The sequence below is a fragment of the Heterocephalus glaber genome, unplaced genomic scaffold (genome assembly GCF_053883595.1).
Source record: "Heterocephalus glaber isolate CG9 unplaced genomic scaffold, H.glaber_assembly_v1.0 deba00001733, whole genome shotgun sequence".
NCBI classification, from domain to species: domain Eukaryota; kingdom Metazoa; phylum Chordata; class Mammalia; order Rodentia; family Bathyergidae; genus Heterocephalus; species Heterocephalus glaber.
The window spans coordinates 15,930,092-15,945,051 of record NW_028258444.1 but is presented as its reverse complement, the minus strand read 5'-3'; the positions used below and the strand labels follow the sequence as shown (position 1 = coordinate 15,945,051).

The 14,960-nt window shown below is 35.7% G+C and overlaps 1 long non-coding RNA gene across 4 annotated transcripts in view; it reads right to left on the bottom strand.

The window, feature by feature from the left end:
- LOC110345494 (uncharacterized) overlaps positions 1-14,960 on the bottom strand; it is a 326,656-nt gene that overhangs the window by 15,313 nt on the left and 296,383 nt on the right. The window contains exons 9-10 of one of the 4 annotated variants that reach the window (XR_015446889.1): positions 11,076-14,960; positions 1-8,005 (exon numbers count right to left, since the gene is read on the bottom strand). The exon at positions 1-8,005 is cut by the window's left edge and continues 15,313 nt beyond it. This is a non-coding gene — a long non-coding RNA (uncharacterized LOC110345494). The other 3 variants (XR_015446887.1, XR_015446886.1, XR_015446888.1) reach the window with 3 other exon arrangements.

The window sequence follows — 14,960 nt, the reverse complement described above, 5'->3', positions numbered from 1 at the left end:
GGAAATTCATAGCAGTGAATGCCCATATTAGGAAAACAGAGAGAGCTCAAATAAACAACCTAATGCTGAACCTGAAGCTCCTAGAAAAAGAAGAGCATGACAAACCCAAAGCTGGTACATGAGAGGAAATGATAAAGATCAGAGCAGAAATCAATGCAATGGAGACTAAGAGAATGATACAAAAAAATCAATGAATCATAGAGTTGGTTTTTTGAAAGAATAAATAAAATCAATAACCTTATTATTAGCCAACCTTATTGAAAAGAGGAAAGGAAAGGCTCAAATCCATGCAATTAAGAATGAAAAAGGTGAAGTCACAACAGATCCAGCAGAAATCCAGAAGATCATCAATACCTACTTCGAGAACCTGTACTCTAATAAAATGGAAAACACTGAAGAAATGAACAGATTCCTAGATACATACGAATTGCCAAAGTTAAATGAAGAAGATATAAAAATTCTAAACATTCCAATTATAATCAGTGAAATTGAAAACATAATTAAAAATTTACCAACAAAGAAAAGCCCAGGTCCTGATGGCTTCACTGCTGAATTCCACAAGATATTTAGAGAACTATCATCATTACTCTTTAAACTCTTCAGTGAAATTGAAAGGAAAGCAATACTTTCAAATTCACTCCTGGAAACAAGTGTTACTTTGATTGAAAAACCAGGGAAATACCCAACTGAAAAAGAGAACTACAGGCCAGTCTAACTAATGAACACAGATGGAAAAATCCTCAACAAGATACTGGCAAACAGAATACAGAGGGTCATCAGGAAGATCATATACCCTGACCAAGTCAGATTTATCCCAGGGGTGCAAGGATGGTTCAACATATGTAAATCAATGAATGTAATACACTATATTAATGGAGTCAAGGAAAAAAACCATATGATTATCTCAATAGTGCAGAAAAAGCATTGAACAAAATCCAACACTCATTCATGATAAAAGCCCTACAGAAAATTGGAATAAAAGGTCTTTATCTCAACCTGATTAAGGCTATCTATGAAAAACCAACAGCTAACATCATACTAAATGGTCAAAAACTGAAAATCTTCATGCTAAAATCAGGAACAAGACAAGGATGTCCACTATCACCACTCCTATTCAATATAGTTCTGGAAACATTAGACACAGTAACTGGACAAGAGAAAGAAATAAAAGGAGTAAAGATAGGAAAGGAAGAAGTTAAACTGTCATTATTTGCTGACGATATGGTACTCTACATAGAAGACCCAAAAAACTCTGCCAAAAGACTTCTAGACTTAACTGACAGATTCAGTAGAGTAGCTGGATACAAGGTCAACACTCAAAAAACAATAGCCTTCTTGTACACAAATAACAGACTCACTGAAAGAGAAATTAGAGAAACAATTCCTTTCACAATAGCATCCAAGAAAATGAAATATCTAGGAATCAATCTAACAAAGGAAGCAAAAGACCTCTACATTGGGAACTACAACACTGAAAAAAGAGATCAAAGAGGATATAAGAAAATGGAAAGACATCCCTTTCTCCTGCATAGGAAGAACCACTATAGTGAAAATGGCCATACTTCCAAAACTGCTATACAGATTTTAATGCAATGCCAATTGAAATTCCAACAATATATTTCACAGAGTTAGAGAAAACAATCCAATAATTCATTTGGAACCAGAAGAGACCTAGAATAGCAAAAGCAATTCTAAGCAACAGAGACATGGCCGGGGGTATGACAATCCCCAACTTGAAACTATACTACAAAGCTACCATGATAAAAACAGCATGGTACTGGCAAAGAAACAGACCCGAGGATCAGTGGAATAGATTAGAAGATGAAGACACAACTCCAGACACATTCAGCCATCTCATCTTTGACAAAGGAGCCAACCATCCTCACTGGAGGAAAGATAGCCTCTTTAATAAATGGTGTTGGAAAAACTGGATTTCAACCTGCCAAAGATTAAAACTAGACTCATATCTATCACTGTGCAGTAAACTAAGATTGAAGTGGATTCAAGATCTAAATATTAAAACAGAAACACTAAACTTGCTGGAAGATAAGTTAAGTAGAACTCTTGAAGACATTGACATAGGAAAAGACTTTATGAACAAAACCTCAGTAGCACAGGAACTAGCACAAAGAATCAACAACTGGGATCTCATCTTATTAAAAAGCTTCTGCCCTGCAAGAGAAACCACCAACAGAGCTAAGAGACAACCTACAATGTGGGAAAAAAATTTTAGCAGCTGTACCTCAGACAAAGGTCTACTATCTAGAATATATAAAGAACTGAAAAAAATCAGACCCCTCAAATTTAAAGATCCAATTTAAAAATGGGCATCTGAAATGAACAGACATTTCTCAGACAAGTGAAAGCAGCAAATAAACATATGAAAAATATTCAACATCACTGGTCATTTGAGAGATGCAGATGAAAACAACACTGAGATTCCACCTCACCCCAGAAAGAATGGCTGCTATCAAGAAATCAACCAATAACAAATGCTAGCGGGGCTGTGGGGAGAAAGGAACCCTTCTCCATTGTTGGTGGGAGTGCAGACTGGTGCAACTGTGGAAATCAGTGTGGAGATACCTCAAAGAACTAGGACTAGAGGTCCTATCAGCTATTCCCCTGCTGGGTATCTTCCCCAAAGAATTAAAAGAATCATACCACAGTGATATAAGTGCCACTCATGTTTATAGCTGCACAGTTTCTAATAGCTAAAGCTTGGAAACAGCCCAAGTGCACATCAACTAGAAACTGGATAAAGAAGATGTATTTTTTTATATAAAATGGAGTCCTACTTAGCCATAAAGAATGAGAAACTAGAGACATTTATAGCTAAATGGATGGATATTGAGGCCATATTAATATCCATGGATGGATATTAAGTGAAATAAATAGGACACACGTGTGTAAATACCAAATAGTTTCTCTGGTGTGAGAAAATGAAAGTGTAAATAAGGATTAAAATGATTAAAATGAATAATTGATAATCTGAAATAGGAAGAAAAGGTCCAAAGGGGTAGGGGAAGTGAGAGGGGAAGGGGAAAGGAAAGGAGGGAAAGGAGAAATTATGAGAAAAGGAAAAAATGGAAACAAAGTCTTTGTAAATAGGGAAGGGTGGAGGGGTGAAGGGAGCACAGGGAATGGGGAAAAAATAAGAACCAAGATGCATCATGTACAGGTACAAGCAGCCAATGATAAATGTAAACGTATTGTATACCTAAAATGTGTCAATAAAAGAATTTAAGCAAAAAAGAAAAAAAAAAAAAAAAGAGAGAAAACGGAACCCTCGTAGAATGTTGGGGGAAATGTAAACTGGTGCAACCACTGTGGAAATCACTATGGAGATTCCTTAAAAAAAAGAAAGTAGGAATTCCATTTGACACAGGTATTACCTTTCTAGTTATCTTCCCAAAAGATTTAAAGACATCATATTTCAAGGATATGCATATGCCCATGTTTATATCTAAATCTTAGGAATGGCCTATATGTCCATCAACAGATCAGTGGATAAAGAAAATGCTGTATTGATGCACAATGGAGTAATGCTCTGCCATAAAGAACAATGAACTTGATTTTTTTGTAGGAAAATGGACTCACCGTGAGACAATAATATTAAGTAGAAATAATCAGACACACAAGCTTAAGTACAGCATGGTTTCTCTTAGGTCATAAACCCAAAATATAAAGAGCAAAATAAAAGATAATATAAAGTAGGGAGATAGATTTTACTCAAATGAGGAGATCAAGAGTCAGAGGGTGGGGAGAGGGGACACAAGGAAAGAGGATAAGAAAGAACTGAGACGTGTTATGTACATGTACCAACTCCCCACAAGAAATGTAATCATTATGTACTTCATACATGTACTACTAAAAAATTAAAAACTGAAAAATCAATCAACTGAGTTCAGTGTATGTGCTGCTGAAGCAAGCACAGTCGACTGAGTTTATTGGTGGACTCAATTCTATTTCACTAATCTGTACATCTATCCTTATGCACTAATCACACTGACTTCAATACTGTAGCTTTGTAGTAAGTTTTGAATTTGGAAATTTTCAAAACTGTTCTTTTTTCAGGGTAGTTTTTTTATATTCTTGGTTCTTTGCATTTCCATATGTATTTTTACAAACAGCTTGTCAGTTTCTACCAAACAAAGACAGCTGGGATTTGATAAGGATCACAATGAATCTGTAGATCAGTTTAGGGGTATTGCCATATTGACAAAATTAGGTATTCCAACCCATGAGTATGGGATACCTTTCTGTTTATTTCAGTTATTATCTAAATTTTTCAACATTCTTTTGTCACTTTTGATATACAAATTTTGTACTTCTTTTGCTAAGTTTTGAGTATTTTGTACTTTTTATGCTAATATAAATGGAATTGTTTTCATAATTTTATTTTTAGACTGCTCATTGTTACAGCATAGAAGTGCAATTGATTTGTATGTATTGATCTTACATTCTGCAACTTTGCTGAACTTACTTATTAGCTTTAGCAGGGTTGTTTTTTGTCTGTTTTTTTTTTTGCTTTGCTAGCATATTCTTTACTAAAATAATACCACTGGGGAATAAAAACTTTTACTTCTTTTCTAATTTGAATGACTTTCTTTCTTACATGATTTTTCTGACTAGAACCTTCAGTGCAATGTTAAGTAGAAGAAATGAGAGCCTTGTTCCTGATCTAATAATCTTAGGAGGAAAGCTCTCTCTTCCAATACTATGTTAAGTGTGAGTTTTTCATACATGCCTTTTATCATGTTCAAAAATTTCCTTTGTATTCCTATTTTGGAGAACATCTTGGGATATTGAGTTTTGTCAAATGCTTTTGCTACATCTATTCAGATGATTTTGTGGTTTTTGTTCTTTATCCTATTAATATGGTGTCTTTCACTGATTGATTTGGTTATATTGAACCAATTCTCCATTCCTGGGATCAACTTCATGTGGTCATAGTGCATAACTTTTTCTCTTTATTATTGAATTTGGTTTGCTAATATTTTGTTGAGTACTTTTGCACGTATATTCATAAGGGATATTGGTCTATAGTGTTCTCTTCTTATCAGGTTTTGATATCATAGTAATAGTAAGAGTTGATATCATAGTAATGAGTTGGAAAGTATTCTTTCTTCGTCTATTTCTTGGAACACTGTGAAAGTTTGGTGTTAATTTTCTTCAAACATTTGCTAGATTTCACTGGTGAAGTCATCTGGACTCTTTAATTTCCTTGTAAGAAGATTTTTGATTACTGATTCAGTTTTTGATTAATATAGGCTTGTTCAGTCTTATTTTAGTCTCAGTTGTTTTGTTTTAGGAATTTATCAATTTCATCTGCTAATCAATTTATTGGCTTAAAAATTGTTCCCTTATAATCATTTTATTTCTGTAAGATCAGTGTATCCTGGGTTGGCTATTGATTTTTATTAATTTGAGTCATATTTCTTTTTCTCTTTATCAGTCTACACAAAGGTTTATCAATTTTGTTAGTTTTTTAAAAAGAACTAAATATTTGGTTTTATTGATTTTCTTTATTGCTTTTTTATTTCATGTATTTCCTCCCTAATATTTATTATTTCTTTTTTTCTCTTCTTTTGGGTTTAGTTCGCTCTTTGTAGTTTCTTCAGGTGGTAGGTTAAGCTATTGATTTGGGATCTTCATTTATAGGCAGCCATTTACAGTTATACTTTGTCCTCTACTCACCTCTTTAGCTGTGTTCTATGAGTTGGTAAGTCATATTATTGTTTTAACATGCTAAATCAGTATTCATGAGTATACAATGTGTAAAGATGTGATTTGTATGACCATATATCACAAAAAAGGGGGGAATGGAACTTTATGGAAGAAAATATTTATTATTTTTGCTTTGTCTTGTCCTTTATATCCAATATTTCTATTTCTTACATATTTACTTTTGGAATTACCTTTCACTGTAGTCTATTTCTTCATCTGGATTTAAGTTATTGTCTTGTATTGTTTCATTTTAGCCTGAAGGGATCCTGTTAGCATTTCTCCTAAAGTAGGTCTGCTAAAGACACATTTGGTTTTTATTTGTCTAGAAATGTTTTGATTTCTCCCTTTTTAACATATAGTTTTTCTAAATATAGAATTCTTATTGACAGATTTTTTATTCAGCATCTTTATGGTTTCAGATGAGAAATTACCTGTTAAACTTGTTCATAATCCCTGGTGAACAACAAGTGGTTCCTCTTTTGCAACCATTCAAGGTTTCCTTTGTTTTAGTTTCTGAATCAAATGATCAAATTTGGAGTTTTATGGGCTATTATTTCTTCAAATATTCTTTCCTGTTCCCTCTCTTCTCTTTTTCTGGAATTTCCATTCTGAGTTTATTGAAATACTTGATGGTGTTCTATAGGTCTTGAATAGTATTATAAGATCTCAATCAACTTAGATTCAAGTTCACTGATTCCTTCCCCAGCTCAAATATGGTATTGAACACCTCTAGTAAAATTTTCACTTGTACTATTACACTTTTCAATTTATAATTTCTATTTGGTTATTTTTAATATCTCTGTTGAAATTTTCTATTTGGTGAGATATAATTCTCATACTTTAATCCTTAGTCATGATTTTCTTAGTTCTTTGATATCTGGTCTTCTTGGAGGATAGCTTTAATTGGCTTTTTCCCCCGTGTATGGACCACACATTCTTGTTTTTAATAATATACCATACAATTTTTATTATAAGGGGATTTTAAATAACATAATGTGACACCTCTAGAAATACTGTTTTCCCAGAATGGGTTATTACTGATTAGTATTGTTGATGTTGTTGTGTTTGCCTAGTGACTCTCCTTCACTAATTTTAAAAATCTCTGTCGTTTGTCTTGTTTGGCCACTGAAGTATCTGCTCTGTTATCTTAGTAGTCAGTTAATGGATAGACAGAGAGCTCCTTAAATTTCACAAGGCAATAAGTCTCCCAAGTTTTAACAAGGGACTCTGTGTGCAGAGTCAGGTGTATCTTTGACTTTCAGGCAAGCAGTGTACAACTTTGACTTAATCTTCTCTTTCTGCTTGTACAAAAACTCAAAGTTAATTGGAGGAAAAATCCTAAGGCCTTCTCAGTTCTTTCCTGGGCCTGAACATGTGCATGGCATTCCTAGAGTTCCAGGAATATTTTCAAACTTTGAAATGACTCCCATGGACATCATATTCTTCAGCTTTTCTTTTTAAGCTTCATGGTCAACTTCTTGTTTGCCCCTACTGTTACTGGCAACTTTGACAGCTTCAGTGCACAGAAATTGCAAATTATCTTCAACCAAGGGACTAATTATATTAAACCAACACCTTTATAGAAAAAACTCTATTCACACTAAGTGCGGTGAGTCAAGCAAAACAAAGAAAAGCCCCATGACATGGATTTCATTGTCACAATTCTCACCAAGATCCCATCAGAAAGCTGATGGAAAGCCTTATGGTCTCCACAACTCCCAAGGCACTATATAGGGGAGGTCTGTGACCAAAGCATTGGGTGACGTGGTTCTCCATACTTTAGGCATTTCCATTTTAAAAAGAAGAAAATGTTTCTAAGGCAGCAAACACTCCCCCTGACACACATGGCATTCAGATACATTTGATTACTCACTGTGTATCTTGCACCCATCTTAACATCCACAAGCTCTTGAACAAACATCTTCTATTTAATTTGCCTAACAGCATAGTTAGAACTGAACCAATTACCAGGATTTTGTGAAATTTCTCTGATTTTTGGCCATGGATCCACATGAAGAACAAAAGGATTCTGCATGTGTACTTTAATCAGAAGCACTTCATCCTTCAAGAATTTAGCAGTCCATGAACTTTGATGGGGGAGAAAATTATATCTTTATTTGCATAAATGTCTGATTGATTATTTAACATGTGCCTCCACCCTGATTGTCGTCTACAAACTGTCATAACTTGCAGACTGCTCCAATAGTTGCAATGGCTCTTTTGACCATTTCCAAGCCATTGGCTGCTGGGTTGCTGGTTTTTCAGCACAATTTCAGAGCTGGGGAAGAGAATGGGAACAGGGCAAGTTAAAACAGGGCTTATTGTTCTTATTCAGATTCAGCTACTTTTGTTGGGGAAAAAAGAGGGAGATTTTGATTAATTTACCGAGCTGTGAAAAAGTAAATATTGATAGTGTGAGGATGTTGTTCTTAATCTCAGCACAATGCAGGTTCATATATGAGACACATTCATGAGCTTAGACTCATGGAAATGCTTTTGAGTTGTCCTGAGAGTGAGGCATCATTCTCTCCATCACTTACCAAGCATCATAACTGATACAATCATATTTACATCTTCAACATCTGGTTGAGTATTGCTGCGGAAGAAGATAAAGGCTCCCAGGACTTACTGTCAGCCTAGTATTAGTACTTAAGCTCTCCATATGATACCCAAATTAAATTCAAACTCCTTTAATTTCCAATCACCTTTAACCATAAGAGCTAAATTCCACACTGAGTCTGTGATTCATATATTTATCACAATATAAACCATAGATAAAATGCAGCACAAGTTTCAGTAAAAAGCTGGGTCCTAAGCTCTACCAAAGGGTTCCTTTTGAGTACCTTCTTATACCATTTTTATATTTTTGTTATTTTTATTTTGAAATAATTCAAAATTTTCAGAAAGTTTCATAAAGAACTCCTTAGACTCATTATTCAATTTTGCTATTTGTCACAATTGGTTTTTATCTCTCTCTCTCCCAACCCAAACACTTCAGATTATATTTTCTAAAGTATCAGTAAATTTAAAATTGTTACTCTCTACTTTTCAGTCCTTATTTTAATGTTTTCAACTTTCTCACTAACATTCTTCATGGAATTTTTTTTTCATCCAAGATCTATTCCGGGATCACTTTAGCATTTAGTCTTCATAATTTCTTAGCCTCCTATAATGCAGAATAAATCTTTAGCCTTACTTTGTCTTTCATAACAGTCACATTTTAGTCCCTTTTTTAAAGAGAAATGTGCAATTATACTAATATTTCGATCAATTCAACGTATTTTTTATTTTCTGTCCATAGATCTCATATCTACAGTACAAAATAGTATCAAACAAAACAAATGTTTAAAAGCTGGTTATATTTATCAATTTTTTTAACCCAGAGGTTTTAAAGAATTAGGTTTACAAAAGGTTATGCCTTAGGTTAAATTGATTGGGATTTTTTTGCTGCCTGGAGACCAAACTTATTGATCTGATTTTCATTGTTTTATAATTAATGCAGAAGGTAGACAAAACAAAGTAAGCAGAAATAAAAATATTACACAAATTCAAAGTATCCACATTTCAAGGCCTTTTGTTACTAGATAACTAATTGGAAAGAAAACACACAAGACTAAAAAGAACAAAGAAAAGGTCACCTTACCAATACAAGGCAGGTGATAGTGCTTAACCACCAGAAGTCACAGACAAGGGCAGAAGGGCTTATTGTATAGTACATCAATATAAAGGAAGAGTGGATTATATGGAGCAGCCATGGAGCTTCACTATCCAGATTTCCAAGGAAGAACCTGGTGGAAGGACAGCAGTTGTCCTCAAACTTTTCTTCAACCCTTGACTGGTGCCTATGAAAGACCTGGGCAGCTCCCAGCCAATGACTGAACACCATGGCACAGTGCTAGCCATTCTGGGTTAATGTGAGGCATTGCCTCGGGCAGGCTTTGTTCCACATCTCCCTGATTTAGCAGGTTCAATCTGAGGCAGGTCCTTTCCAGGTCTGTTCTCCCCTCTCCTTTCACATGACCCATCTATATTGAAGTTTGAAGGTTTTTCTTGCCTACCTCTGCTCTCTCTCCTTTATTTCTCATTGCCATTCCCCCTTCCCAAAAAAATCCCTTGAACTTCTGACACTGCTTTGTTGCTGTTATTTTTTGTTATGTTTGCAATACTGGGGATTGAACCCAGGGACTGGTGCGTGCTAGGCAAGAGCTTTCCCATTGATCTGCACCCCTGACCCCTCACTCTGCTTTGATAGCTGATTCCCAGAGGACCCAGTGGACAAATGCTGGCTTATGCAGTAACTCTAGCACTCAAAACATGTGGAAGCAATGATAATTACAAGGATTGTAGGGTTATTTGGGTTTTGTTAATTTATGGAAGCCTTAAACAATACACTTATATCAGCCAACTGTCAAACCACAGTGTGTGTAAAGGCCAGAAGCTCTCTACATTTGTATTTTAAAAGACTCCAACATCCTGTACCCATGAAGGAGACTTGCTGGAAATCAGGTTAAAGATTTGATCATGAGGCTTGCAGAGCTATAAAAAGACTGATGACCCTGGTGAGTTTTCTTTGAAAAGTGAGGACCTTGATAGAAAAGGAGTGAAACCCAAAGATGTGAGGGGTTATCAAATGTCTACCCATGTGGCAGTATGTGGGTGGATAGCCTTGAGAGTCCCTGGGTCTCAGCAGAGTAGATTTTTTCCCTTTTCCAGAGAACAACAGCCTCCCTTTCCTGTTCACTAAGCAAGGGCTTCATCTAGGGCAGAGTTCTTGTAAGATGGATTCTGATTATTAAATTAATGCTTCCTTATGAGATAAAAAATCCTCAAAAACTGTGGGTTGGAATATAAATTGATACAACCACTTTGGAAAACCATTGGGATTATTTGCTAAGTTTAAAAATATACAGGATTTTTACTCCTAAATATACACTAACATATGCATGCACAAAGAGATGTATACAAGATAGTTCATCACAGCATTATTTACAGTAAAATAAAATTCAATTTTCTACCAACTGGATAATCAATAAATAAAATGATGAATATTTATATAATAAAATAAGGATAAATACACCATGTGTCACCCAATAAAGAAATATCTCATAATGCTTAGCAAAAGAAGTTAAACACAAAAGGATGCATACTGAATTATTCCATTTACATATATACCATAGAAAGGCAATCTATTTGCTATACTAATTGATAATGATACACTAATGGCATTTTAGTCCTTGTCCTTAGAAGTACAAAGACAGTGCTTGTGAGGCAGAACATATTCATCAGGGTTCTTAAAAGGAGCAAAATCAACAGAAAATATACATATAATTATGCAAGAGTAGGCTTACAGGATGAGAAACAGGAGAGTCCACAATAGCTATCCACAGGATCACAGGCAGAAGAATCCACAATGGCCCTCTGCATTCTGAAGAGCTGGGTGAGCCCATAAGCTGCTCAGCCCAAGAAGATGGAAGCCACAGAACAAGAAGGATCAAGAGTGCTGCACCAGTCCATGGTGGAAGGCCTGGAAGCTTGCTGCAGACTTGCTTGTGAGAGTTTGCTCTGCAAGACTGGAGAAACTGCAATTGAATGACATGCAAAGGCAAGGGCAAAGGTGGCAGCTCTTCCAAAACAGAGGCACTTCCTTCTTCTTTCCCCTTTTATCCCATTCAGGCTACGAGCCTATCAGTGGTACCAACCACATACAAGGTGGTTATCATCCATATTAATCATCAATAGATAGACCCAAAACTGTGCTCCACTAATCTGCTAGGCATTTCTTAATCTGTTCAAGTTGACAGAACACAATTAACAATCACAAAACACAAAGCTTCTTGGGTGTTTGTGGATGGCTTCTTGCCTGGGTAGTGATTTAATAAGTATTTATTTTGGGAAAATTCATATATACACTTAAATGAGCATTGTTTCTTCAGTAAAAACATTTAACAGAAGCCACAGTGCATCATCAATATCTTTGATGCATAGAGGAGGCATTATGTGGAAAAGCACCTACCACTCTGAATTGAAAAGCAACTTGAAAAAGTTAGATGTAATGTGAAGCTTTAGAATATGTTAAGCAATTTATTTTGCTTAAATATTCCTTTTTGTGCATGCATAATTTGGATACTTAATAAAATCCTCTATATAAGCCTTAAAGAGCTCTTTTAGTAAGTATCGATTTAAAATTCTAAGCAATAAAAAATACATAAAGGCATAATTTAATTGGCAACTCTTTTCTTAGTGGTACATAAAATAATGGTGCATTTTATAATAAATGTCTTCTTAGATGAGATAATATAATATTTTAAAAGTTATCATTTATAATTCTAATTTATCCAAAGAAAGGATTTTGAATGCAGTGAAATTAGGGAGTTGGCACAAGCATAAAGAAATGCCTGAGGAAAGGCCACATAAATATGAGCTTTAGTCAATATTCCTAGTAGCTAGTGTTAATACCACTCAGTCTTCTCTTATACATTGTTCTCACAAGGTGGCAGTTGAACATAAAAGTCAAGCAAATGGAAGAGCGGTTTGAGAAGATGAATTGAATGAGAGTTGTGATGTGTTGTGTTGTTTTCCTTCAAGTTAGCCTAGGGAAATTATACACCACGAGTCTAGCAACTTGGACTAGTGGCAAATATTAGTTATGAAAATTAATCAAGTATCTGTATCTTTCTAGCTCTCACTTTTGTTTCTAAATTATTTGTGTACTTGTGTTATCTCCCCACCAGACCATAAGTCTGTAAGTCAAGGAGAGTCATATTTCTCTTGCATTCTCTACAACACCCAATAAATGCTGAAAATGCAATGGTCAATAAATATCTCCTGAAGATACAGCTCCACAATGGGACCCACAAATTCAAATATGTATGTCCCAAGCAGATATTTTGCCAGTGTTGCCAAGAGAGATAGCAAGGGCTTCTAATTTCAATTCACATTCATTTATTGCTTTCCTGCAAAGCTGAAACCTGTCTTCCCAGCTTATATGCATTGCTGGAGTTAATGTGCTGTTATAATTCATATTTCACAGACACTCAGTCTCAACCATTCTTGTAAGATTTGCAGTATCCCTACCATCAGATGAACACTTCTGGACATCTCCAATAGGTGGCTCACCTATGCTCAGCACCAAATCTACTCTTGGTGACTGGCACTGGCCCTCTCCTGTCTCCCACCAGGGCATGTTCCAGCAAGACCATCCTCACTGGGGACTTCCTTCCCGTCACAGAGGGGACACCTGTGGTTTAGCGTTCTCTTTGAAAAGAGGTAGATCACCTTCTTGTCTCCTTTGGGCTCATATTCTGTTGAAGAACTGTTGAAGCTAAGCTGCCTGTGCACTAATATTTTAGAATTTAAAGAAATAACCATTGCATTCTTCACTGTGCTCCATTCTCATGCTAGCATTTAGGTGTCCATCCTGCAGGGGCAATGAAAGCTGTTATTAGAGATAAACCCCAACAATATACTCAGCAACATAATGAAAATTGCTTCTCCCTTGGACTTCATAGGGTCTCTGGGAAAAAGCTTTTTGGAATTTTGTAATCAAGATTTTTTGGGGGTGTCACTAAACTGTCACCTGAATTAGTTGAACCAATAAACTTTAAATACACAGCTGAATGGGGCACTTGTTTTTAAACCAGCAATTTCAATTTGGATATTTTGTTCCAAGTATAAAAATGACTGGCCTTGTCTCTCTATATTTCAATAATGAGCAGGTTACTTGTCCCGGATTGTGGTTCAGCCTATGAATACCAGGCTATCCTAGCTAAGGCAGCCCTGGCCCCTGAATAAAGAGGACTCATTGGCCATTTTCCTGATCAGTTCAAAGCACCAGACTGGGTTGCTACTATTGCACTTGCTGAGCCACTTGAGAGACAAAATCATTCAAGCAGCTTGGGTTTTGCCTCTGTCTTTCAAGTCTATGCTTTTTGTGTAAAAGCCACCCATTAGACTTACTTCCAGTTTTTCTTCTTAGACCAAAAAATTACCCTTTAGCAACTAATACACCATTTACTTCTGAATCTATCTTCTTGCCTGACTCTCCCAGGAACCTCTGGAGCCTCAGAGAAACAGTTCTTCTATAGCCATGGCACAGCTTGGCAGGAATGTCCAGACATGACGAGAGTTCAGGAGTGGGCCAAGTTTATACTAAAGCTATGATCCTCTCAGCAGTGAGCTAAAGACATGGTAGAAGGGCATGTGTTAGCTATTTCAACTAGTTGATTTCCTAACAGCTGTTAAATCTCAAAAAAAAAAAGCCTTCCTAAGACAGTATTTCGTGTTAGAAATGCATTAAAAAGTCAAAGATGTCACATGTGTCAGAGAAGTATTCAAAGAGGGCTGATAACCCTACCCTATGAAAATAAAAGTTTCTGCTTCATTTTGCCAATGCATATTTTTTGAGTAATGTCATTAATTCCTCCTCTGGGGACTCTTTAATCATGAAGTCTTAAAATCTATAATACAATAGCATTTATGTAATTTTGAAATTGCTCATGCTTATACAGTTAATTCTTTGTGAGGTAAGTATAGGTTTGAATTGAGAGGCATGCAGTGACTTAAGTGAATGCAGCCTCCATGCTAAAATAATGAAAGTCTTGGGAGGAATAATGGAAGCAATGTCCACTGAGCAGTGCCCTTGAAGCTAATGCACTGTCCTTCCATTTATTAGTGTTTAGTGTTCAATCTAGAATGATAGCTGGTCACAGTATGTTTCAACTGGTTAGAAAATGAAAGCAAATTATGCAAATCAATCTAAAAACCATTAAGCCAAGAAATTAAGCAAGAATTAGGTAAATATACAAAGTCTTATTCAAAATTGTTTTTAAATTGGATTTTCCTCAGTCAAATCAATTGACCCTCTACCCCCCTCTACTGGAAGCTATTGGTATTTGGTGGTTTAAAAATTCCTTTTGCTGGGGTGTTATAAATTATTCTGAGAACTCCAGTATTCTGAGTATTCCAGCATTCTGAGAAATCCAGTATTCCAGTATTCAGAACTCCAGTGATTGTTATCTTAATTCATAATTTCTTCATAAGCTCTGGAAAAGCACTGAACAATTCATCTCTGACTTAATTCTCGAGACTATAGTTTTTAAATAAGAAATTTAAATTGGGTGGTACACACCTAGAATCCCAGCACTGGGAGGCTGATGCAGGAGGATCTCTGTGGCTTAGAGTCTGGACTACGTAGTGAGTTCAAGGCTTGCCTCAACTATACATCAAGACCCTGT